General features: G+C 47.0%; 1 protein-coding gene across 8 annotated transcripts in view; it reads left to right on the plus strand.

Annotated features, from left to right (window-relative positions):
- Positions 1–27,510, plus strand: part of ZBTB38 (zinc finger and BTB domain containing 38) — a 127,661-nt gene that overhangs the window by 47,070 nt on the left and 53,081 nt on the right. For 5 of the 8 annotated variants that reach the window (XM_079794664.1, XM_079794665.1, XM_079794668.1 and 2 more), the window contains 4 exons: positions 760–925; positions 1,428–1,590; positions 2,922–2,996; positions 22,943–23,008. The gene's annotated coding sequence lies outside the window, so the exon portion shown is untranslated. The remainder of the gene's footprint in view (positions 1–759; positions 926–1,427; positions 1,591–2,921; positions 2,997–22,942; positions 23,009–27,510) is intronic. The other 3 variants (XM_079794667.1, XM_079794666.1, XM_079794669.1) reach the window with 3 other exon arrangements.

A 27,510-nucleotide genomic window follows, 5' to 3' on the forward strand; every position in this document is an offset into this window, starting at 1 on the left:
TCTCTCTCTCTCTCTCATTTTCAGGCTTTGAGCGAGCTCTCATGTAGTCTTTGGGCCTGCCCCAAACTTGGGCCTTAAGCTGCACAGACCCTCCAGCCACACCTCTGAGGGACTCTGTCCACTGTGCCCTCGACTCCTCATCCACCACATGCCACCCGACCTGCCTGGCTTTCTGTTCTCGTGCTAGCTTCTCACCCCGCTCTTGGACCCGAAGACAGATTTGCCCTCCTGTCACTGTGGGTATCCCACCAACCCTCAGACCCAGTGTTGACTTATGGAGAGGGCATGACGCCTTCTACCCCAGAGAGGTCATCCCTAATTGCTCCACCAGTTTTTGAAGAATTTGGTTTTAAACCCCATCATTACCTTTCTCCCCCCTCACCTGGAAAGACTGCCCTTGGTCATTCTTCATTCACTCACTCCAGCCACTCAGCATAGTGAGTAAGAACACAGGATTCGAGACCAGACCATCCAGGCTCTGCCACTCACCAGCTGTGAGGCTTCAGAGACGTGTCTGCGTCTCTCTGAGCATTCACTTTCTCAGCTAGAGAACGGGAAATGATAACAGGGTAATAAAAGAAATAATCTTTATGAAGTACTTGGCACAAAAGCTCAAACATTCACCGTAAGTATTCCATATATGTTCTCGCCTATGTTTTAAAATAATCGTCCATTCACTCATCATGTACTCACTGAGCCCCGCGCCGAGCCCTGGGATATAAATACCCCTTCTAAAGAGCGGTTCCCTCTTAAATCCAGGAAGTGCCAGCTCACACCGGCACCCAGAGAGCAGAGAACGGAAGCCCAGGACCTTCGCACACAAGCAGATGAGAATAGACACTGACCCCTGGGTACTGCCCGGCGAGGGCGACAAGACCGTCCTCTACATTGCCACGTCTCCTTTAATACCCCAGCAACTCCCTGGGTGAGTGAGTGCCACCAGGAAGGGGGGGGAGGTGAGAATCCCCAGAGAAACACTCTCCCTTGCTTCTCTCTGACAGAGAGCGGCCATGCCTCTGCCACGCAGGAGGGCGACATCCCTCGGGGAGGCCTTGCTGAATTGCCCGGTTCTGTTCCGGAAGGAGGAAGGGTGGCCGGGGGTGGGGAAGCGGCTGGAATGTTCTAGCCTGCTGCTCAGTACAGCCGAGAGGAGGGCCCTGGACATCAAAGGTTCCTTTTGTCCCCTTCCGAGTGGCAGGGCAGCCCGGCCTCTGGTGATGACTCAGGCCTGGCCCTGACGTCACCCACGCCGGCCACTGGCCTCCCTCTGCAGCCAGGAAACTGCCTGGGGAGTGGCACTCGCAGCTGCAGCAAACCTCAAAATCAGGAGGCACGGCCTCTCTGCTCCTCGCCATCTCCCCACAGCACACTTTTCTTTTCTTTTTTTTGTATATTTTTTAAAGCCTCATGGAAGGTTTTACTTGTAGATTAACGTTCAAAACGTAAGGAGTCAGAATGGTTGACCTCATGAGAAAAATATGTGCAGCTGATTTCGACGAGAAGTGAAGAACCCAGAGCAAGAAAGCGGTTCTCACCCCTGAGCCCAGGGAGTTGGCAGCATCTGGGTTTCAGAAGAGACAGCGCCTCTGAGTAAGTGAAGGCCCACCTGGGCCCCCTCACTCCGTGCCCCTCACGTGGGCACCTTCACGTGGGTGCCATCTTGTTCCCTGACACCTAAGGCTCAGCAGGCCCAGGCCAGAGGGGTGAGTGGGGACCCTCCAAATACAGCACTGAAGGGACCTATCTAATCTCTCTCTCGTCTCCACAGGCCCAGACAAGGACACATTTCCTCTCAAAAACATTTCTATACACTAAGACTGAAACCCTGGGGGAAATGGCCCAGGCCGAGCCTTCCCCATCGCCACTCTTGTTTTGTCTCCTCTTCCTCCTCCCGCCCGCCCTGGCGCTCTGTGTTGGACTGCCAGAGTTCTGAACTGTTTGCTTCCTGGAGCTTATACTGAGTAATCGGATACAAAAATAAACCCTGTTCTAGGCAAATATGTGCCCTGTGCTGTCAAATGATATTTTCGCACTTGACCTGGTAAACGATGGCAGCTCTGATAAGACAACATCCCCAACCTGCCGCCTTTACAGAGCGTGTCTCTGGTTGCCTCTGTTTGTCCCTGGTTGTCCTGGTGCGGGCACCTCCATGTCACATTGCCCTGTTTACACAGAGCTTATTTTCATTCCTTCTTGTGCCATCTAGGGTGATATAAAACACAAAGACACTATAATGTATCCCTGGGGTCTGTTTTAACTTCACCTATAAAAATCTTAAGCCTTTGCATGGCCTATAATTTTACAAGCTCTGGAAGTTCCTACCCGGGAAAGGTAAGTTCCTGAGAGAAAAGTCTTAATGTGTATAAAAGAACTGCAGAGCACGTAGGCATGGAAATCATACCTAGTTTTCCTAGCTTCCAAAATCATTCCCTCAGTCAGCATCTACTCTTTGTATAGCTTACTTAGCTCAGTAGAATTGTTCTTTATAAATTCTGTTTTAGCCCTAGCCGGTTTGGCTCAGTGGATAGAGTGTCAGCCTGCGGATTGAAGGGTCCTGGGTTCGATTCTGGCCAAGGGCACATGCCTGGGTTGTGGGTTCGATCCCCAGTGTGGGGTGTGCAGGAGGCAGCTGATCAATGATTCTCTCTCATCATTGATGTTTCTTTCTCTCCCTCTCCCTTCCTCTCTGAAATAAAAAAAAAACATTAAAAAAATAAATTCTGTTTTATAATGATTGGTGTGTGGAGGGTATATTAAACATGAATCTTATTTTAAAGGCAATGGGGAAGCTTGTCATTTACTGCAAAACTGGTGAATTCCTTTGGAAACTGGCAATTCCCTTTAGGAATTAACCATTACACTCTAAAATATCTGTTTTGTAGATCTTACGTTTTACTTTTTGTTTTATTTTAATACATCAGGTTGTCTTGAAGCGACGCTCTGCTAAACTCCTGTTCATCTGGCTACAAGATCTGAATACTGTGACCACCAACTTGGTAAGTGTCATTTGTATCTAATGGCTACTTAAATTAAGTTTACTAATTCAGTTCTTTTGGTTTGCAATGAAATTTAGGGAAAAGGGAGAAGGCATGGGGACTTCTGCACACAGTGATAACATCTGAGTATCAAAAAGGATATGTAGCTATGGCTGGTGTTGCTCGATGGTTAGATCTTTGGCCCAGGCACCGAAGGGTCACAGGTTCAATTCCTGATCAAGGGCATGTACCTGGGTGGCAGGTTCCATCCCCAGTCCAGTCAGGGGCAACCAATCAATGTGTCTCTCTCACATAGATGTTTCTCTCTCACTCTTGCTCTTTCCCCATCCCTCCCTCCCTTCTTCTCTCTCTAAAAATCAATGGGAAAAAATATCCTCTGGTGAAGATTAACCAAAAACAAAAACAAAAAACAAAAAAAAAACACGAAGAAGAAGAAAATAAAAAGGATATATAATAATTAGAATAGACTAATTTCTGTAATAGACCAAAAAATGTTTTTTTTTTTTTTGTTTTTTTTTTTTTTTAATTTATTTATTTTTTTTTTTTTTTAAATTTCTTTATTGATTAAGGTGTCACATATTTGTCCTCATCCCCCCATTCCCATCCCACACCCCTCCCCTTGGATGCCCCAACCCTCTGTTGAACTTAAGCATTGGTTAGGCTCATATGCATGCACACAAGACCTTTGGTTGATCTCTCCCCCCTCCCCCCACCCTCCCCTATCCTCCCTCTGAGGCCCGATAGTCCGATCGATGCCTCCTTGTTTCTGGTTCTGTTCTTGTTCATCAGTCTATGTTGTTCATCATTTCCCCTAGATGAGCGAAATCATGTGTCACTATAGATATACTTATAAGAATTGAAAGTGCGACGAGCAATAATAGTTATGCTGACAGGCAAATGAATCAGTCTGTAGTGAGTTTCTTTCTGGACCAACAGTTCTTTTGAGACCCAATATCAATGTCCACCGGTTCCCTATGAGTACATGTCGGCACTGACCCCTCAGCTCTGGATGGTGGACAAATGGTGGTAATGCAGGTCCGACTCCCTCTGGTTTGGTCTCGGCTGGACCCAGGGGCACTGCTTCACCCGGATCCAGGGGTCCACGGCCTCGCCCGGACCCGGGGCCAGGCTCACCCGGATCCAGGGGCCCGCGGCCTCGCCCGGACCCGGGGCCCAGGGCTCACCCGGCTCCAGGGGCCCGCGGCCTCGCCCGGACCCGGGGCCCAGGGCTCACCCGGCTCCAGGGGCCCGCGGCCTCGCCCGGACCCGGGGCCCAGGGCTCACCCGGCTCCAGGGGCCCGCGGCCTCGCCCGGACCCGGGGCCCAGGGCTCACCCGGCTCCAGGGGCCCGCGGCCTCGCCCCGACCCGGGGCCCAGGGCTCACCCGGCTCCAGGGGCCCGCGGCCTCGCCCCGACCCGGGGCCCAGGGCTCACCCGGCTCCAGGGGCCCGCGGCCTCGCCCCGACCCGGGGCCCAGGGCTCACCCGGCTCCAGGGGCCCGCGGCCTCGCCCCGACCCGGGGCCCAGGGCTCACCCGGCTCCAGGGGCCCGCGGCCTCGCCCCGACCCGGGGCCCAGGGCTCACCCGGCTCCAGGGGCCCGCGGCCTCGCCCGGACCCGGGGCCCAGGGCTCACCCGGCTCCAGGGGCCCGCGGCCTCGCCCGGACCCGGGGCCCAGGGCTCACCCGGCTCCAGGGGCCCGCGGCCTCGCCCCGACCCGGGGCCCAGGGCTCACCCGGCTCCAGGGGCCCGCGGCCTCGCCCCGACCCGGGGCCCAGGGCTCACCCGGCTCCAGGGGCCCGCGGCCTCGCCCCGACCCGGGGCCCAGGGCTCACCCGGCTCCAGGGGCCCGCGGCCTCGCCCCGACCCGGGGCCCAGGGCTCACCCGGCTCCAGGGGCCCGCGGCCTCGCCCCGACCCGGGGCCCAGGGCTCACCCGGCTCCAGGGGCCCGCGGCCTCGCCCCGACCGGGGCCCAGGGCTCACCCGGCTCCAGGGGCCCGCGGCCTCGCCCCGACCCGGGCCCAGGGCTCACCCGGCTCCAGGGGCCCGCGGCCTCGCCCCGACCCGGGGCCCAGGGCTCACCCGGCTCCAGGGGCCCGCGGCCTCGCCCGGACCCGGGGCCCAGGGCTCACCCGGCTCCAGGGGCCCGCGGCCTCGCCCGGACCCGGGGCCCAGGGCTCACCCGGCTCCAGGGGCCCGCGGCCTCGCCCGGACCCGGGGCCCAGGGCTCACCCGGCTCCAGGGGCCCGCGGCCTCGCCCGGACCCGGGGCCCAGGGCTCACCCGGCTCCAGGGGCCCGCGGCCTCGCCCGGACCCGGGGCCCAGGGCTCACCCGGCTCCAGGGGCCCGCGGCCTCGCCCGGACCCGGGGCCCAGGGCTCACCCGGCTCCAGGGGCCCGCGGCCTCGCCCGGACCCGGGGCCCAGGGCTCACCCGGCTCCAGGGGCCCGCGGCCTCGCCCGGACCCGGGGCCCAGGGCTCACCCGGCTCCAGGGGCCCGCGGCCTCGCCCGGACCCGGGGCCCAGGGCTCACCCGGCTCCAGGGGCCCGCGGCCTCGCCCGGACCCGGGGCCCAGGGCTCACCCGGCTCCAGGGGCCCGCGGCCTCGCCCGGACCCGGGGCCCAGGGCTCACCCGGCTCCAGGGGCCCGCGGCCTCGCCCGGACCCGGGGCCCAGGGCTCACCCGGCTCCAGGGGCCCGCGGCCTCGCCCGGACCCGGGGCCCAGGGCTCACCCGGCTCCAGGGGCCCGCGGCCTCGCCCGGACCCGGGGCCCAGGGCTCACCCGGCTCCAGGGGCCCGCGGCCTCGCCCGGACCCGGGGCCCAGGGCTCACCCGGCTCCAGGGGCCCGCGGCCTCGCCCGGACCCAGGATTCAGCCTCACCCGGACCCAGGGGCGCACGGTCTCGCCCGGACCCAGGATTCAGCTTCACCCGGACCCAGGGGCGCATGGCCTCGCCCGGACCCAGGGGCACGTGGCCTCACCCGGACCCGGGGCCCAGCCTCACCCTGACCCAGTTCCCAGCCTCACCCATACCCAGGGGCATGCGGCTTCACCCGGATCCGGGACCCAGCGGGGTTTCGTCTTCTTGATCCCAATTCCTGTTGGTCAATTCCCTCTCAGCAATTCCTTCGGCCATTTTCTCAGAGTTCCAGGGCAGCCACCGCAGAACTCGTTGGGCGGCGGGCTCGGCGAAGCTCCGGTGTGCCCGGTGCGCGGCGACGGGCTGGTCCGGGGTGGCTGCGTCGGCCCTTGGGTCTGCAGCGGTGGCCGGTCGCCGAGCGTGTGCACCTGGCCGCTTCCGGGGTGTTGAGTTTCTTGAAGGACTCGGAGGTCAGCAAGCGCGTAGTCTCCCGCCCCATGTCTCCCAGGGGCTCGTCTGTCCGTGCTCGGCAGCGAGTGAAGCCTTCCCCTCAGCCGGAGACCGCTGGGGGAACTGCACCGAGCACGTTCCAGGCCACCATTGTGTCGCCTGAGCCGTAGTTTTTAAAGTGTGGTCTTTGGGTCACCGGCATCAGCTTCATCCCGCGTACCCCTCTCTTTTATTCTAGTTGTATAGCATCCGCTCAGTTAGCCCTCCGGTGGTTCTGGATGGTGTCTGCTCTGCTCTCCCGTTGTAGTCTCAAAACCGTTGTGGTAGGCAGCAATCAGGCTTCTGCCCTATGCCTCCATCTTGGTCCTTGTTTGTATAGTTAAGTCTTGATTGTTGTTGGTGTCACTGGGAGGAATTGTCCTCCAGGCCTATTGGCCGTGCGGACCCTCTGTGTCTATAAAGGAAGAGTTGCTGTGCGGAAGACACGCCTATGTGCTGGGTCTTGGTGCAGCAAGGCTTCGGCGCTCACTGCGTCTGCCTCTTGAATGTGTCCCTTATGGGAGTGGTCGAAGTCTGGTGTCATCTCACACCGACCACTAGATGCCCTCATTTCTGGGTCTCCAATGTAGTGTAGGTCAGCTACTGCCTGTGGCCCCTCAGCAGGAATTACAGCATCCCTTATATTCGTGACCTGTTTCGGTGCCTTCCCCTTTTGGCTGCCTCCCTATCGCTCAGCTTCCCCAATCTCCCTAGGTGGTCGCTCTTGATATCCCCCTTTGTGGGCTGAGTGCAAAGTCTTGGTGTTGTTAAGCCTTGATTGCTGTTGGTACACTGGGAGGATGTGACCTCCGGCCCAATTGGCTGTGAGGATCAGCTGTGTCTATGCCGGGAGACAGCCCCATTCAACTAGACTTGCAAAATTGTAAAAGCCTCTGTGTTCAGCTTGGATGGGGCGGAGTTACAGGGCGGAGCCTACCGCCTTGGCTTCCTGTCAGCCCCGCCCTATGAGGTTCCTGTGTCCCTCCGTACTCCCAGCAAACACCTCTGAGAGAAAAGTGCCCTGGAGTTTCGCGCGCTGCCAAACAGTCTAGTCTCTCCCCCAATGAATCTGGATTCCCAGATTCTCTCCCGGAACTGGGTTTCCGTGTAGTCAGAATTGGGGCTCACCTCAGTCTGGCGCTTTTGTCTCCTTCCCTCCAGGGCGACTCAGCGGCACAGTCAACAGCCCATCCTCCGCGCACAATCCCCTGCGCGCCTCCGGTGCTCTGTTCTTCGCCGCCTCTCTGCATCTCTGCCCCACAGCCCAGTTTTCCCCAGTATGAGCCTGGCTTCCCCGGGTCTTTCCCGGAACTGGGGTTCAGTGCAGTTGGAACTAGGGATTCAGCACAGTCCGGAGCTTTTGTCTCCTTCCCGCTAGGGCAATCCAGCGGCACAGGCAACAGACCCTCCTCTGCGCGCATTCCCGTGCGCGGCTCCGGCGCAGCTCCTCTGTGTCTCCGTCCCACAGCTCAGACTCCCCCAGCATGAGCCCGGCTTCCCAGGGTTTCGCTGGGAAATGGGGTTCAGTGCAGTCGGAGCTGGGGTTCAGTACAATCTGGCGCTTTTATCTCCTTCCCACCAGAGAACGCCAGCCAGGCCGTCAGCCGCCCCTTCCTCTCCGGCTCCGTCTTCCCCGCACGCTCGCGGGCTCGTGTCTCCGCCTGTGTCTCCATACCTCAAGCTTTTACGGCTTCTCTGATTTTCCTTGTGGTTTTCTTTTTCCTTCTAATTGTGGGCATTTCAGTCAGCCAGCTTTCCTGTGGTTCTGGATGATGTCCGTTTTGACTTTTAGTTGTGTTTTTGATATTGTTGTGCCCGGCTGTAGGTTAGGTGTTTAACCTATGCCGCCATCTTGGTTTCTCCTTCCAAAAAATGTTTAATGGCTCTAATAGAAGTTTATTTCTTTTTTCTCTTCTTTTTTTTTTTAATTGTTTAAAGTATTATATATGTCTCCTTTTTCCCCGATTGACCACCCCCCCCCCCCGCCACTCTCGCCCCCCAGGACAAGCCCCCACCGCCCCAGTGTTCATGTCCATGGGTTATGCTAATATGAGAAGTTTATTTCTTGTTCATGTGACAGTGCAAGTTAGTGGGGCATCTCTCATACATTCAGAGACAGAGATTGAGAGAGGCCCCACCTTCTTCAGCATGTGGTTTTAAAGGTCATCTGGGACTATTTCCACTTCCCAGTAGAAGAGGAAAAAAGCATGAAAAAGTGCACACGGAGGTTTTCATGGGCCATGCCTAGATGTGATGCACATCACTTCCGCTCACATTCGGTTGACTAAAACTCTATCCCATGGCCACAGCTGACTGCAAATGGGTCTGAGAAATGTAGTCCCTGGGTGGGGGTGGGAGCCACTTCCCAGAGATGGTCTGGAGAGTTTCTGGAGAGGAGGTAGTCCTCTTTGGCCCAGCATAATACAGAACTTAGAGATTCTCAAGGATAAGATAGCAGAATGAAGCAGCGAGAGAAGTAAAAAGTTATCAGATGTTTAGAATTCCTTTAACTGACACTCTTAGGTAACATCTGGCTATGTGGACAAAGAGCAGTGGGTAAGATTTTTCAAGATGCCTCTGTCCATTCTGACCCTGAGTCTTTCCATGAGCGCCACCATGTCACTAGTGGCCATGAGCCAGGAAGGACATTCTTCCCCTTATTTTCCTGTACAGGGTCCCCTTGGGGTAGGGTCATTCTGGCTTTGTCCCCTGGTCCTGGGTCTAGTCATGCTAGTTGGAATTGTCCAACAGAATTCTGTTCCCCCAACTTGGAGCCCAGTGGACTATGGGAAAGCTCATGGTTTCTTTACCTTACTGGTGTGGTCTGACTGCCCCTAGGAGCTCAGGAAGCTACTCTGACTGACTGATCTGCTCCAGATCTTGGCACACTTTTTAATGTTGGCATGGGGGGGAGGGTGTGTGTGGAGACAGAGAGGAGAGGGAATCCCTGACTAAGATCGGATCTCCAAACCAAGTTGTGAGAGAAACATTTAAAAGTAGACCAGAAAGGCTCAAGCTGGGGAGATTATTGCTACCCTAAGGATTTGATATATAATTCTAGCTTTTTTCTTTTCAGAACAAGGTTTGAAATATTTACTAAAACAATGAATGATAAAGTTATAAGCCCTGTTTGGAGAACCCTGTAATTAAATTTATATTTTATTTAGACTTTCCACCATTGTGGGTCTTAGTGCAGTATTCCCCTCACTGGTAAATACTACGTGGAGGATGCCTTGTGATGCCCCTAAGGCAGTGGTCGGCAAACCGCGGCTCACAAGCCACATGCGGCTCTTGGCCCCTTGAGTGTGGCTCTTCCACAAAATACCACATGTGGGCGTGCACGAACAGTGCGATTGAAACTTTGTGGCCCATGCGCAGAGGTCGGTTTTCGGCCTGGGCGAGTCTATTTTGAAGAAGTGGCGTTAGAACACCCAAGGGGCCAAAGAGCCACATGTGGCTCGCGAGCCACGGTTTGCCGACCACTGCCCTAAGGCATCATAAAGATCTGCAATAAAAATGGACTATATATGCTTGCTTCAGCAGCACATATACTAAAAGTGGACAACAGGCTTTGCCTGAGCTGTCTGGTACCCAGTTCTCCAGTTGTGTTGTCAATATCTGGCTAGACACTCTGGTTTCTGATTTAATTTCACCCTGAACTGGACATCTCTGGCACCCACACCCACACCCTGAAGAATACACATTGTCCATGTGCGGGAAGACCAGCTACTGCTGATGTGACACAGCCTCTCAGGCTCTCGTGGAGTCTGATGTCTGATCTCCTATTACTGCTGCCTGGCCTTAGCCGAGGCCCTGTCCGCCCACCCTCCATCGGGAGTGGGCTGAGGAGGAGTGGAACAGAATAACAAGTTGAAGTGTTACAGAAATGCTACAACTGCTGAAAGTCCATTTTCTTGGGTTGCTGGGTCCTGAAAGTGTCTACTGAGCTAGAGCTGGCTGGGCTAGTGGGGTAAGCTAAAGATAAGACCAGGTTGATGGGGGAATGCAGTGCCTGCTGGATGGATTCAGCCAAAGGAGTAAGTTGAGAACCAGGGCCAGGTTTCAAAAGCTGGAGCCAAGTGGGGATGATCTGTTGTTGAAAGTCCCAGCCTAACGGAGTCCACCAGGAAAGGCAGGGCCAAAGGCCACAGTCAAGAAGGAAGAGCGTCAGGGTCCATTCAGCTTGTTCATTTCAACTGCCATGTGATCATGACTCCTCCAAGCACTTCATATGCAGGAATTGACCGAGGAGTGTGTGTCTGGTGGAGGCAGGGTGAGGTCAACCTTCTGATTTCTAATGTTTAGCTGAATGGCATGGCAGGGAGAAGTATGCGACCACCAAATCAGACTTCCACTACTGTCAACATGACCCCATCGCAGTGTTGGTACAGACACACCAGCAAGGCAGGGGTAACAAATACCCGCGTTGTAAATATTTGGGTCTCCCACATTTTCAAAAAAGCATCAACGTAGACACCATGGGAGAAGCTAGATTTTATTTTAATTTTATTATTTTTAAACTTTTAATTCCACATGAGGAGTAGAGTTCAAATTTGAGGCACCATTGTCTTTTCAGAATCTTGATCATCCAACGGGCTTAGCCTGCACATGTTGATTCACAATGAGTAGATGTGGACTGAGCGTAGCAGCTAACATAGGCCGTGCCCACAGACCAGTCGGTTCTTTTTTACCCCCAGAGGTTTTATAGTTTTTATAGCACACAAGTGCAAGCTCCCTTCTTACGCTGGGTCAGCATATAAATCTTCTGTTGCTCCCTTTAGAGAATTTTGCAATAATGCCACATCATAGTCCTCAAAGCTAAGAATTCATGGTAATAGGGCTTCGTAATGTCTCATGCTGAAATCCCCTGATTTCTTGTCAAGAACTCAGTTGGAAAACACCACACGAAGACTTCAGGGTTTTGTTTTTAACTCAAAAAGCGTCTGGTTTTCATGAGAAATTTAAAGCTTCCTCCCGCCTCTGAAATGGTATTTTTTTAAAATGTAAAACTGAGATTCTGTCAAAGTAAGTAAGGTAATAAATGTGAAACGGTGTGGGCAACTTAGAAAAATGCATGGCAAGTCAAGGTGTTAATGAAAATAATTACCATAATTATGGTCAGCATTGGTGTTTTGGCTTGTGATATTGCTATTAGTATTGTAAGTATCATTATTTTAATTTTTTTGTTTTGGTCTTTCTAAATTGACTTTCATCTGAGATCTTTGGCACCACTCCTTAACTCACCAAAGCATGCGGTGTGAAAATGTCAAGGCCGTTTGGAAAGGTTTGACTCTAGGCCAGAGGCCTAACTGCAAGTCTTCTAATCTTATCAGAGAGAGTTCTGACCAGGATTCACTGAAATCTGTGAGGAGGACATCTCTCTGCCAAAAACATTTGTTTCCTGGCATTTTCTGGAGCTCCCAGTGCATTGTCCAAAGGAGGCTTTGAGATCACCCCATAGAAGCATTGACCCTGGGTGGTGTCTCTCATGCCAGAAAGGAGCCCACCATCTGTCCGAAGCCTGTAGTCATGACTGCAGTCTGTCTGCTTGGTGTTATGGGGTAAGGGTGTGTGTAAGGGAGGTGGAGGGGGGGAGGGGGGAATAGACACAGAGGCAGCAAGCATGAGTTCAACCCAAGAGCAGTGAAGACGTCCTTTCAGCTGTGTCCCAGACCCTATAACCTGTGATCCTTGAATGTGGCAGAAAGTAGCATCCAGTGAAAACGGCTTACTCCTTGACCCAAATTCCTGGGCATCGACTATACCAAACTACTTTGCAAAAGAGAATCTGGCTCAAAATTCCCTCCAGACACTGGACTCAGTCTGTCCATCATGTGAGTCCTCCTCAGCAGCCAGGCTATTGCTGGCCTGGACTCCTAAGAGACCTCTCTTCCCTCTGTTTTCATTCTACATGAGACAAATTCCTTGTCTTTTCTTTAAAAAAAATTTATCACTGTGTTTCAAGTAAAAAGAGCCATAACTACCCACTACACAAAATCTGGAAAATACAGAAAAATATTGAGAAGAAAACCACCACCAAACAGCAAACAAATCATTATTGACATTTCAATGTATTTCTTTCCAATTTTTCATACATATCTTTTCTTCTTTTAAAAATTATTGAAATGATATATTACATGCTTTTTCTCGCTCCACTTAACTGGTATGTCGTAAACATTTTCCAAGTGACTAAATGGTCTTTGAAAATGTGACTTTTAGCGACTGTGCTTTCATTGGACTGATACATCTTAATTTATCCATTCTTTTTATTTGACGACTATTTTGATTGCCTCTAGTGCTCTGTTATTACAAATATGTAAACATTCTTAAAGATAAATCTTTTTGGACATCTTAGGGAAATTTTCTAGAATTGAATCAGTAGGTCAAATGACCTATGTTTAAGGTTCCTAATACATATTGATAAATTAGCCTCTAAAAAGGTACCAGTGTCTATTTCAAATCCTAGGTCCTCTTCAGTTTCTCATGTTAAAATGCATGCTCCTAGGCTCCAGTGGTCCCAGATGCTCTGAGGAGAGGGCCTAGGAACACGCATTTTAATGTAGCCTCCCAATCCTTATACACATTAGAGCTTGAGAACTATTGTATGTTGTGTGCAAGTCAACATTCATTTCAGCAGATACTTATTAGAGAAAAAATTAGAGAACCCTGAACTAGTATATCTAAACCAGAATTTAACTTTAAGATTCTTTTTTGGCTTCTAAATTTTAGATTTTCCCTTATTCATGGTATGGTATAGTTGAAAGAGTCTCAGCTAGGAAGTCAGAAAACCTTAATATAAATATGAGATGACTGAGACCCAGAATAGTTCACTTACCTCCTTGTGGTTACCCAGAGATTTAGTGGCAGAGGTAGAACTGGAACTTGAGTAGACAAAGGACTCGGATCCACCCAGCCTCAGAGGAGCAGAGACAAGGCGCCGGCGAGAAGACTAACTCCTGAAGTGAGCTCCTGCCTCGGCTAGAGGACTTCTTATCTGCCTTCTGATGGGCCATATCTCAGGACATGTGTGGGCAGCCCTCTGGGGTCGTCCGCTTTAGTCGCTTAAAGAGATCAGCCCACAGTGTGCCCTAACCAGAGGTGGTGACATAAAGCTAGATGGAGGAGGACATAGTCAGCCATGCACATCCATGCCAGGAGAGCAGAGTAAGAGGTGGAGTCCAGAGTCAGAAGCCAAGAGAGCAAGGACAGGGCAAGGGCAAGACCCACATTGTGGGCAAATTTTAGGTCAAGGCAGGCATGAGTTGAAAAGAAGACAAACTTAGAGCTAGACGGGAACTGCCATGGATTCAGCCTCAACAATGGGAGCTCCCGTTACATAACTTCAGGATCAGGGGAGGCACCTGCCCCCAAGTTGCGCCTGCCTCTTTAAATCTGAGAGGTGCTGTGCACTAGGCTGCCTTCAGCTCATCTGGCCGAAGGAGGGGCAATGGGACAGAGAAGAGGCACCTGAAAATGAAAAATTGGAACATTCTGTTGCAGCAGAGAACGTGGTAAACAAACAACAACCAAACTGAAAAATTCTCACCATCATCTAAATTTTAGATTCTAAAAGGAAGTATGACTATTTGTCCTGTCTGCATAGCTCTGCTCATCCCACTGGTCACCTGACAGTATCTGGCTGCCCTTCTTCTCACTCTACTACCTCAGCTTCTGGGGGCCAAATGATCAGCTCATTTGACTTTCAGGTTCAACCTCCAGACTGTTCAGCTGCTGACAGTCCCATTTATGTTCAGGTTCTGTAAATCACCATCCCCAAGTCCACATCCATCTCCTGTGATGGCACCGGGTGAAGCCCAGGAGCTCGAGCCCAAAGGAAACTGCCACACCCATTGTTCCACAGTCTTGGGCCCCAAAGGGTTTGCCTAGGATCGCCACACTATTTTTGCGACTTTTTGTGAATCTTAAAGTATTTCCAAAAAAAACGTTATTAAAAGCAAATTTTTTAAACTTTTTTTTTTTAAGTTAAAAAAGAAAATAGGGTGTTCCCTGCCCCAGGAAACAGGGATCGGCCACTGGTTTCTCTTTCACAAGCAACTCCTATTGTTTATTTTGCCGCTTTCTGATTTATGGGTAGGCTTCTACGGCGGTGCTCCGGTGGCTTTGGCTTCACCCTCTGCTTCTCAGAGACGCCCATCTCAGAGGGAATCAAAGCTCAAGTATTCCAACCCTGAGTGTGAATATGCCCCCTACCCCTCCCTGAGACTGTAACTTCAAAGTGAGGTAAAGACTCAGATCTCAGAAATGGCCTCACGGTGAAAATCTAGGACAAATCATCCTTCTCGCCCTGCACAATCATTTCTTTTCCGGAATGGCGCTTTGTCTCCTCTGCTCTTCATACAGATTATTCTCTTCACCTTCGCCAAACGGCCCCTCCTCTAATGGAAGCAGATTAACCCTTCTTTGCCCCCTCTCCATCTCATTCAGCGGAGGGCTTTCTGTTAACTGCACGGCTCTCTCCCCGGGCCGTGTGCCCAGCTGAATACTAGTGTGAGATGGCTGCCTTCCCTTTGAAGCACTTAGCCTCTGTCAAACACCTTTTTGCCACACTTGGCCCTGGAAAGACAGTTTTGAAATTAAACCTATCGTGAGCCGCCTGGGTGTGCAGTATGGAATTGCACAAGGCCATGGGCATTTAGGGCAAGGGGTACTTGCCACGCTCACTCCATTAGGGCCCCATCTTAATGAGATTCTGGCTTTATTAACTCCCTTGCTCTGCAAAGGGGTCCATAGCGTCACCTAATATTGAGGCTGAGCAAATAAGGCTGATGTCTATGTGGCATCCTGTCCGGATATAAGACACACACAAGCCACTGTCCCCCAAGACTGGCCTCAGCCCCCAATTTCCTGCTATGCCTTATTTATTAGGGGGATTCACCTCAAGAGACCATGCTGAGGTGGACAGTAGTGTACATTTCTTGGGCTGGCTGTGAGTTGCAGATCAGGACGGCGTGCTAGAAAGGTAACAGTTTGAATTGTTGAACTTGAGTAGGCGTTGGTGAATCTCCTAGTTATGTACCTTTTGGTTTCAAAACCATACTGAAGGGTGGAAAATGAAACCTGCAACTTATTTTTAGCTGCTCATGATAACTCATGAGATTTTTCTTTGCAAACCAAATAGGATAAAGGCTACTTCCGCTGACTAAACTTAATCTGATTGACTTAATACAGCAATCAAGCCTATGTCTCTGATATTCTCAAGGGACTCTTGGTCCCAGGTGATACTTTGGCCAATATTTACTATTTTGCTTAAAATTATATTTAGTTGAGCTTTTTTATTAAACAAAATTAAACAAGTATAACATTTTTCTTCTGAGAGGAATTGGGAAATAAGTTATAAGCCCTCTATATTGGCATCTATTCATTAATTCACTTATTCTATTGCCATTTATTAAGTACCCATTTAAGTGAAAGTTTGGAATAAAAATCTTCAAAAGTTGAGCCAGTATGTTGAATGACAAAGAGCAGAATGCCAGAGATTAAGTAATATGGCTTTTATCCTCAGCTTTTGCTGAGAACTTCAGTTTCAACAGGCTCCTTGAACCTGACTTGCTCCTCCCTCAGAGAGAGAGTTTCAGTGACATGCTCTGTAAAATGCTGTGAAACACGCGGTGCCACCGAGCGCCTGAGGAAAGGCTGAAGCATCTTGTGAAGGCAGTGGTGTTGCTGATGTCTATGTGGGGTCACTCTGACCTCCGTCTCCCTTTCCCTGCTCTAGAAGGGACAGATTTCAACAAAGCCTGTGGTCAGCTTTCCAGACAACTTGTGGCTCCCCTGAGTAAACAGTGATTAAGTGTTTGAAAGACTCCCATCGGTAATGCCAGCCCCCAGGTCTATGCCTTAACTCACGGAGTGAGTTCTCTAGTTCTGGGAAGTGGCTTCATGGTACAGAGCTGAAGATCCCGCTGGTCGCGGTGGAAGCAAAGCCCCCAAGTTTCAGGCTCTCCTGTGGGAACATCCTCCATGTCTCACCCCCATTTCCGATATCACTCCCTCAGCTTTAGCAGCAGAACAGTTCCTGCTTTCATTTCCCCGTGCACTTGAGATGGGGCACTAATAAAGGCCTTGCGTGCTCTCGGAGACCCAGAGCTTTCCTGCGTCCCGAATCACATGCTCATGTGCGGCCATGACCGTTTGCCACTCCCCAAATGGAGAGCAAGTAGAACAACAGGGTCTTCTAGATCCTGAATTGGCAAAAATAAAAAAAAATTTTAAAAAAAGTTTGGTGTTGGTCGGTGAAGAGCACACCCACAGGAGCCCCTTTGTTGCACCAGTCAATGCTCTGTGTACCGTGGGAGATACGTAGATCTTGCCAGAGGCAACCCTGAGATACGAGTAAAGATAGATAATTCGATACAACATAAACTTCTTGTGCTTTTATCTTCAGCCCAAAGGAAGTGAAAATTCACTGAGGCTTGTTAAGCTGCTCTGTGGAGAAGAAGTGCATGGTTGTGGCCCTTCTGAACTACAAAGTCATTTATCTGGGGAAAAAAGAAAGCAAATGAGTTTGTTCCCAGGGGGAGTCTTGGAATATTTGTCGCCCAGGATGAAGAAAGATACAAAGAGAGGATTATGCACATGGGGTGGATCTTACTAATCTGTCAGAATTCTTCCTTCTCCACCTTCATTTACAGCCACCCTCCCTTTTCAACTTAGTAGCCAATCTCTCTAGAAAGAAGAAACTCAATCTTCTTGCTGACTATGTTTATTATTTTTTTATTTTATTTTTTTATTTTTGCCAATTCAGGATCTAGAAGACCCTGTTGTTCTACTTGCTCGCCATTTGGGGAGTGGCAAACGGTCACGGCCGCACATGAGCATGTGATTCGGGACGCAGGAAAGCTCTGGGTCTCCGAGAGCACGCAAGGCCTTTATTAGTGCCCCATCTCAAGTGCACGGAGAAATGAAAGCAGGAACTGTTCTGCTGCTAAAGCTGAGGGAGTGATATCGGAAATGGTGGTGAGACATGGAGGATATTCCCACAGGAGAGTCTGGGCTAAATTTAAGGTGTGGTGGGGTGGGATCGTATCCACCACAGTCTCCCTTGCAGCCCGAAGTCACCACTTTTTCTCTGTTGCAAACCACATGGTCCACATTCCCCTTCTCCCTCCAGCTCTTTCCTGGAGGGTAACTTTAGTTTGGGCCCCAAGGCTTGCTGCCAGATCCTTGCCACCAAATGTGTGTTCCCTTCCCACGTCTTACACACAGAAGCTCATGGATGGGAGTGAGAAAGCTCCTGTCTGAGACCTGGAGGGGGCTTCCTGGAATTCAGACTTCTCCGGCATGTCTATTCACTCAACCCTTCCTTCTCCTGCCTCACGAGCAGAGGAAGATAATCCTCCTCTCGTATTCCCAGGCAGGGTGGAGCTGATAGAGTTGATTAGAAAGCCCCCTTTGAGAGCCATCTGGTTGGCATATAAAATTACTGCCAATGAGGGAGATAGTCAGCTGGCCATATAACCAGGCGGCAGGGGACTTGGAGTCCAGCGCTTGGCCTAACTGACCTAGAAAGCAAGCAGGGCTGGAATTTTTAGAATCGCACACTTTCCGAGGTGGAAGGGATCTTAGAAACAGGGGCAAAATGTACAGTTGTCAGCAGAGAGTCGATCATTAAAATGATGCATTTGAGACACTGACCGTGATGGAGAAACATCTCTTATTCAAAATTTAGGCTTTTTAAAAGCCCATTTTCAAAATCTGTTGGGGAAGGAACTCATAATACCAACTTGAGTTATCTGTTCAGGCCCAAAGCAGTATTTGTGGAAACCAGGTCAGTCCTGATTGTTACACTGATTTTTCTTTAATTGATCATATGCTTTTTAATACAGCAAATGGGTCAACTCACTTATTATGTGTGTGATCTTATGCAAATGACCAGATCTCTCTCAGCCTCAGTTTCCCCATCTGTAACATGAAAATATTGGGCTTCACCAGGGGAGGTAGTTTGCTCAGATGGAAATGTAAGCTGTTCCACTTATTCATCCTCATGAAACATTTCCAAATTATGACAAACCTCTGAAAAAAAATTGTTACTGCTTATTTGTTACTGCTTTCTAACCTTAACTTTCCAACACAGTCTAGTTCATTCCTCCTCTTTTATTCTGTCTTTTCCACCTCCTGGTCCAGTATAACGGGTACCCCAAATTCTCAGGAACTGGGGAGTTGAGGCTGGTTCTTATAAACCTGGGTGGTTGTGGCTTCAGGGAGGGCGTTCCCCTTGACGAGGTGTCTACACAGTAAAAAGATTCCTACGTCAGGGCAGAATGCAGAAGGAGGAGGTTTTATCCTGTCAGAATTGGTGGAAAGACCACAAATGAGCGTGTGACTTTGGAATTAGTCAGACTTAGGTTTAAGTCCTCACTGTGCTATTTACTGTGTGACTAGCAATCTCATTTGTTCCTCACCTAAAGTTGTTGATAACTAAGTTCCACCTTGCAGAATTATTGGTTTAGAATTAAATAATATAGTTAAAATATTGAGAATAAAGTAGGTTCTCAATAAATGGTAGTTCTAGTAGACAGCTCTGATCAAGGTAGAAAACAGAAGTTCCTGCCCAGATCTCTAGGCAAAATGTACATGATCGAAGTAGCACTGGACTTTCCAAAATATTTAGGCTAAAATATCATCCAAATGCACATTTTCAGCCATTGAGAGATTGTAACCTTGTTGTTTCCAAGGCTAAATACACTATAGATAGATATGATAACCAAGCTCATCAAAAGTTTTTAAAACTTTTAAATTCTAAGAATTTAAACAAAAATGTTATATTTGGTAAATATTTTATTTTTAAACATTTAGATCAAAACAGACTAACACTATAACAAACTTACCCACAAATGTTGAATATCTATATTAGGTAAAAACGGAAACCAGCTGTAATTTTTAATGCAGTGAGTGGAATAAAGAAATGTGCAAACCGATCCAAATGTTTATCAACTAAGGATCCCTCTGGGACTCCGTGCCCTGACTACATTTTTTTTAAAACATGGAGACTCAAGCTTGGCTTGTACTTGAATTATGTTCTTTGCGTAAGCCATGCAATTTAATTTTAACCTACAGGACTGAAAATAAAATGAGCTCAGACGGCAGAACAATGAGACTGGGAGCAAGTGAGAGCCTTCATCTAAGTGAAAGACGCTTCCTCACTGCTGTTCTGCCTTCTCCCGCCTGCTCCTGCCAGACTATTTGGGGTTCCCAGTGCAAAAACAGGTCAACATTTACAACATGGGAAAGGGATTTGTCTTTTACATTAATGTTTGTGCGTAAGCCCCGAGGATGTTGGTGAGGAGCATGAATTTTTAAAAATCATTATGCTAAGTGAAATAAGTCAGTCAGAAAAAGCTAAAAAGCTTTTATATGTGGGATATAAAACTGAAACTTATGAACACAAACAGCAGTGTGATGGTTGCCAGGGGAAAGGGGTGGGGCGGGGGGAGGTGAATGGGGTCCTAATATAAGGTGACAGGAGAAGATTTGACTTTGGGTGGTGGGCACACGGTGCAATATACAGATCTTATAATATGGAAACCCACACCTGAAACCTATATGTTCATGTGGACCAGTGTCACCCCACTCAATTTAATAAATAAAGCAAAAGAAAGACAAAAATCATAAGAGAATGCCTACCCTTGCCACATGTAATCAGGACAAAGCTTGCGTAATTCAGGCATGCACATGATTTTTTTAAAGTACAAAACAGGATTTACTAGTCAGAGAATGTCTGCCTAAACAAGCTCACCCACCTGAGCGCTTTCAGCTACAGTTCAGATGCGTTTAACACAATCAGCTTTGGTAAACAGGCCACGTTAGCTCGTGGAGTGTTTTGGGAACACCACAAAATAACCAACACGTCGCTTTTGGGCTCGTCTTGGCAGGGCGTGGACACAGAACCCCACAAGGAGGTTTGGAAGCCACTTGCCCAGGCACCGGCTTACCAGTACCCGTAGGGGACCTGAGCACATTCACCACCCTGCTCCTGTGAAGGGGACATAACACTGTTCACTCCTCTCCTGGGAGCCTGATATGGATTACTGTCCTTGTCGCTGTCATTTATTTTCCCAGGAAGAGGCGGCATCGACTCAGTTCCAAGGGGTTAGAGTTGATTCTAGTTAGCCTACATGATAATAATTTGTGAGTATTTTAATGTAAATGTTTTTAGCTTTCAGATGTTATTCATGGGGAATATCTGAACAGACACTAATCGAACCCAATGCCTAGGTGTTCGCTTCAGCCTCCTCCGCCCCCACTCTCAGGACTCTGCTTTACAGATGACCTTCTATTAAACCGGTACCTTGTAACTCAGAGCGATCGTCTCTAATTCCCGACCCCCATGGTGCAGCAGGAATTAGCCTAAGGACACTCCATTCTAATTTTCTGTCGCTGTCAATGCTAACCAGAGCTCATAGGGCAACGAGGTGGGGGTGGGGAAGATGGTTCCACCATGGGTGTTTCCGTTAGAGCCACGTTTATTTCTGGAATAGTTGTGGGAGGGAGAGATGTGCTCCAAAGAGAAGAGGACTCAGTGTGGTTCAGGTATGATCGACCATCTGGACAACCCCATTCGGATACTCTAAAATGTATGGGAGAGAGCTGGGCGGGGTACTTTCCACACATTGAGCTAAAAATCCCTTGGATTCTGGGAGAGGAGAGAGAATGAAAACCAGAAACAAAAGATCGGTTGTGAAACCTAGTACCGAAGTAAGATGTTCGAATACATTTTCTTCTTTAAAAAAAAATTCTGGGGAGCTTGAATGTTTTGCTAACCCAATTATTTTTAGCCAGTTCTTATAGAAAATAGAGGCGCTGGAAAACTAGCAACTCCAGAAAATATTAATTTCTTTTCGCATGAGTTAAAATTAACATTAGCATATTCAGTGATGCAATAGGCAGTGAAAGACTTTTGAAGAGATATGAAGACGAGAAGTAAATATTATATATTCAAAATCAGTCTCATAGCATTTTATAAAAATGTTGGCTTATGTCCAGGATCTAAGGGTGGGGGTGGGTATGGTTTTTTGGTAGCTGAAGAAGGAATGGAAAAGAATCTGCTCTATTTTCTTAAAAATAAAAGACTTTTTGTTTTATGCAGCGTGGTAAATGCTTTTCTGTTTTTTACCTGCCGGCAGGAAATGGAGGAAATTTTTCTAGCAAGCTATGCTGTTTTCCTCTCTTTGGGGACATGGTGACACTGGTTCTGTAGCAAAACAGTATTTGCTTATTAGGCATTACTTCAAAATCCTGAATAAGCAGCTCTTTCCACATTTTTTTGTTCCACATGTTAAACATTTCATTGCAATTTGAGCTTCAATTGTGTGTGTGTGTGTGTGTGTGTGCGTGTGTGTCTCTGTGTGCGCGTGCGTGCTTGTGTGCATTGATAGAAAAGATTGAAAGGGGATGCATAAGCATTCTTAAAGGTTTTTGTTTTAAAAAATTAATTCTTACAATTATGTGTTGGAATCTCTACAGAAGGCGATTCTAGTTTATTACATACAGCCAAACTAGATCCCATCAATCTTGTGCAGCGAGGGTAGAGAGGTGGTATTGAAGAAGACATGAAATTTGGTGTTCGAGTAGATGAGATTTAATTTTCAGAAAACATTTCACTCATAAAACGGATAGCACCCCAGTGTCAGCCCTGACCTCCATGATGTCAATGTCATCGTGCAAGCGTAGCTAAGATAAGCCTCAAAGTGAAACAAAGAAACGTTGCATCTCAGCACCACACCATTTCTTCTCTTACAGTATGTACTCTCCCTCTCTATAAATATAGCCTTTTGGATTTCTGTTAATGGCTGGTTACTTTACAATTTAGCTTTTGCAGGGGGAGGGAGGAGAAAAATAATTTTGCACGTCCTATGTTTTGAGCAAGTACAGTAGGCTGCTGCAAGTCAACATTATTTAGGTCAGTATCCTGGTTAGCTTTTACCGTCCGTGCTGGTCAGCTATGTATCCAAACGAACTCAGCATCAATTTATTTTTCTGTCCTGATTGTATTCTGCTTCTAAGTTTAAGCAAATTTATTCACATTAGAATACCATTCCAGCTGAGGAGGTATCTGCCGTTCTGTACTGCAGATACATTTAGCAGGATACATTTACACGCTTGTGGTTAGAGGTTATAGCACTGATACAGACAGCTGATCATGCATTCTTCTACAAGCCTGCCGGCACCAATTAGGATTTTTAAAAATAATCCAGAAATGCTACACCTTTTATAATATTATTTTTGACTTTGCTACAGCTTAACAGTTTTGGTTTTTTGTTGTTGTTATTATTAGCAGTTCTATGAAATTAACAGTCTATAAAATGCATCCCAAACCAGATACATACTGTATTGAAAGCTTTCTTCAAGGAGATGACATGACAGTATCCGTTCCAGCTGATTTTCTTCCTTAGCAAAAGGATTATTTGATTCTCAGAAGCAGAAGGACACAGTCATTGTGCAGCAGCTCTGCTTAAATGTATGAAATGCCTTCTACTGTCTGGTTGCAGAATTTGGAGTTGGCTAAATAGTGTTTAGTGATTGGGCTCATCTTGCATCACCAGTTGATGACATTTTTCTTTGTTCCCTCCTACCCAGTTGAACCAGGACTCTGAGGCTGATATGCAATGTCACTTCCAACATTAATCAGATACTGCATTTAAGGTGAGCCGTTCCTTGCCTCCTCCTTCCCCAGTGCTCGTGTGCTGCATGCATTGCGTATCTTGCTCCTGTGAGCCTAAGATGGCAGGCAGGATTAGCTGTGCTGGTGCTGTGTGCATGCTGTGTATAGAATTCATTACACGTTGCCTAGTATTTCAGATGTGAGTATGTAAATGCTCTGTATGCCATATCATCTGGTAGTGAAGACTTGTTTTTGCCTCATTACAGCCTTAGATATTTCAACATCACCTTTCAGTTCCGATTCATTTGCTTCTGGATGTTTGCTTTTCATCACATTCAAAATAGGATTTTACCTTTTTTTTTTTTTAAACAAAGCCAAAAAAAAAAAGCCCTAAAAACAGAAACAACAACAAAACTCTGCTACCAGATGGTGTCTCCCCTTTCTTCTTGCATTTGCTGTCTTTTAAATAATGTATGTTGTATTGTTAATTAATGTGAATATCAAATTAAACACTTGAAACTTCCGTGTTTATTATGCAGGTAGGAGGTAAGGTGGGACCTATTTTTAACTCTTATGCACGCCATGGTGTGCAAACAACTTGGTTCTCAAATTTGTATTTTCAGTGCTGGTATCAGTGGTTTGATTTTCAGCAAATGTGACAGTGGCCTTTGCAGTGGTCAGCTTCGGGCTTTGAACTCTCAGAGGAGGAAGGGGGAAAAATTCAACACACCACCTTCTTGGTTGCAGCCTCAGAGAAACCTTGGATGAGAAACTTCCTTTTTTCAATCCTGTTTTCCTGTTGATAAATTCAGTTCTCGTGATCACAGTGCATCCAAGCTGTTCTGCGTATGATTTTTTTGTGTGTGACAATTGCATCTAAAACTTGTGAGCAAGAAGACGGAGAAATCGGTCTCCATCGCTTCACATAAAAATGGCTGAGTGTCTTGTCATGCTAGCATTGCACTAAGTGATACATACAGGTAGGTTGAAATTTGCATGTTTTATAGAATTTGAGCCATGCAGCAAGAATATTATGGATTAAAATATGACTTTTAAAACAAAAATTAAATAAGACAGTTGTAATTTTTTTTGGGGGGGTATTAAATTGGATAGCCTTTTCTATTCAGATAGTAAAGAAATATGTAGCTTTTATAAACTTATAAAATGATTCTGCAATAAGATGGTTTCTTTTTTAAAAACCATATGTATAGTAGGTGTGGCGCCGTTAGACAACAAAAGAATTTTTTGGAAAAGTCTGTTGATTCAGTTCCATTTTAGCTTGAAACTAAAAATAAATGGGTTTCTGGAGGTAATTTCGAAGAGCGCAAACAAGCTTAATATGAAACATTTAAAATATTTAAATTTTAAGAAGCGGTCTTTAAACGTGTTATATGAAAGATGAAAATAACATATACTTAAAAATTAATTTTAGATAATATGCAAAAATAAATACACTTTTATATACCTATTACCAGGGAGAGGAAGAGTTATAATTTTTAAAGGGGGAAATATTAAATGTAGAGGGTCCTGTTAGAAGAAAAAGAGCTTCATTGAATGAAACAGCGTCTAGGATGGTTCATTGCAGACCATACAGTTATGGTTCTGCAAGTACCAAATTCTGGCACTATTCAAAATAATTTCATGGGCTCTTTCCTTTGAGGTTAACTTCTCAAATATATTTTAGTTTTTTAAATTAACACTGTGCCAGAACCTGTTTCCTTGGTAACCAAATCTTATTTTTAAATGCAATAACAGATATGCAAAAGATTGTCTTAAAAAAAGAAACAAATGTTTAATGAAAAATTTATAGTTCTTTTTCCTCTGATATAGAGTCTGAACTGGTTTTAGACATTTTTAAAATGCGGTCTTCAAGCCTTAAAAACAAGACATATTTCTGCACATATAGAGAAAGCTTGCACAGTGAGAGCTTTTTTCTTCCCTCCTTTGTGCTCAGTCCTTTCAAAATTAAGGTTTTCTTTGAAATGTGCTCTAGAATGCTGGTCAAGGTTTGTGTACAAAGGTGTAGTTTCATTATCACGAGTTTACCAGCGCCACCGAAACAAAAGGCATCTCAGAAATTCTGAGAATCAGAAAATGCTTATGCTCTTGTTTTCCTTGATCCCTCCATGGGTAACGTCGGAGCTCTCGATAAAGACCCAAAGCCAAGCCCACCCCAGTGATAAGTGCACATTGAGCCTTTGTGGAAACGTCCTTGTAGATGTGTTCGGAGAAAGATGCTGTAAACCCCAAACCTCCCTGAGGTTTGCTCCGATGTGAAGAACCTTGAGATTCAGAACCATTTGTGCAAATAGTTGCTGTATTCCAGCAGCTTGTCATATTCGAAAGCACTGTCTGTAAAATCTAACCTCTTACGGGCTAAAGGTTTGTTGTTGCTGCTGTTTAGAGGCCAACTTAAATATTTTGCTTAGAGTCTTTGTTTGGCTCAGTTATATGAGATCATGATTCATCTCCCAGTGATTTCGTTCTTTGGGCTGCCATGAAAATATCCTTCCTGCAACACCTCAACACCCTTCCCCCCCCCCCCCCCCCCCGCCTTTTTTTTTTTTTTTTTTTGGTTGTTCGGGAGCCATTTTCCTTCTTGCCTGTGACTTAAATGACTAAGTACATTTTTAATATAGCATCAATCAGAAGATCATAAACTGAAGGGAACTGTCAGAAACCTGATTCAGTATTTCCTACTTATTTTAATACCAGTAGCATTAACAGTTGCAATAGGAGCAAGCTAATTGTCATTTGCTCTTGAGCAAATAATGAGCCAGGCATTTGTAATTAATATACTATTGCTACTCAGAAAGATACAACTACAATGCCTTCTGTTTTGATAGGCTGGTACAGATTAATAATTTTCAATCTTAATCACAAGATTAGATGGATGCCATGGAATTGTTTTACCATAAAAATGAATGCCTGATAGATTCAACAGTGTATCTCTTCTTTATAAAATGTCAATCGTTTTGTTTATAACTCCAGCATGATTGCATCTTCTTGGAGACTTTCATCCCTAATAATTTTTTTGAGGCATTACTCATTTATGTTGCTCTTGGTCTTGCCTAGAAGAATTTTAAACACAATTCAAGGAGCTTGAAGTATATTGTACTATTGTCATTCTAATAAATAGAGCAGTGAATGGAAGACTAATTATTATTTATTACATTGTGTGTTTTGCCTTAATGTCTTGCCTCCATATTTCACAGAAATCTTTACAAGGCACAATACTTTTCTAAACTTACCCATTTACAATTATTATTGAATTTGCTAGATTAATAAAAAAAACACTGCCTGTCAATTATTAAGGGTGGCACTTAGTCGTTCTCATTGTTCAGAAGGCTATGCTTAACTAATTTACCCTTTTTGGCTAAGGTGTTTATACCGGGCAGGCCAGAGCAGGTGCGACATGAAGAATGTGCAAACAACTGCTTTGTTCTCACCAAAATGAAACGGGAAAATCTGTGGTTTTCTGCCTGAATGATTTATGGTATAAAATTCTCAACTCTTTTTTTCTTTGGAAAATAGGAAATGTTTTCCCAAACCTTAACTTGGGCTTTTTTTTTTTTTAACCTGTCTCTAGTAATGATCTGTTTAGTCATGTAAATGGGAAATATTACATTTAGTCATCCAAAATATATTCATCCAGGTTGATATTTATTGTGTTATATCTTCTAATTAAAAGATTTCAACTCACCCAGCCAGCATGGCTCAGTGGTTGAGCGTCATCCTATGAACCAGGAGGTCACAGTTCAATTCCTGGTCAGGGCATATGCCCGGGTTGTGGGCTCAATCTCCAGTGTGGGGCGTGCAGGAAGCAGCCAATCAATGATTCCCTCTCATCATTGATGTTTCTATCTCTCTCTCCCTCTCCCTTCCTCTCTGAAATCAATAAAAATATATTTTTCAAAAAAAGAGATTTCACCTCTTCCTACTAGAATGATGTTGATCTACCTCAACCATTACTATGGCTTCCTCGTAGACAGATGGTAGCCAGGCCATGTTTTAGAGCTGGTTGATATAGGGAAAAGAATCTGGACAAAGATCTAGCATTTTTCTCTTTAGTACTAAATCATGCTAAGCCTTTGAGTTCCTGGTTGACACACTTATTGAGCACCTGCTATATATGCCAGGCATATTTTAGAGGCTGGGAATACAGTAATGAAGAAGAGATACCAGGGCCTGTTCTCAATGACCTGCCTCTAGTGTGATAGAGGAAAATAAATATGTAAACAATTAATTAAAGAAGACAAGTGCAAAGACAAAAAAATTAAATTAAATTTAAAAAAGCAATGTGATCCCCAGCAGATATGACTCAGTGGTTGAGTGTCAACCCATGCACCAAGATGTCACTGGTTCGATTCCCGGTCAGGGCACTTGCCCGGGTTTTGGGCTCAATCCCCAAGTAGGCGGCATGCTAGAGGCAGCTGATTGAGGTTTCTCTCTCATCGATGTTTTGATCTCTCTATTCCTCTCCCTTCCTCTTTCTGAAAAAATAAATAAGAAACATTTAAGAAATAAAAAGCAATGTGACATG

This window comes from Cnephaeus nilssonii (assembly GCF_951640355.1).
Source record: "Cnephaeus nilssonii genome assembly, chromosome: 17".
In the NCBI taxonomy this organism is placed as follows: domain Eukaryota; kingdom Metazoa; phylum Chordata; class Mammalia; order Chiroptera; family Vespertilionidae; genus Cnephaeus; species Cnephaeus nilssonii.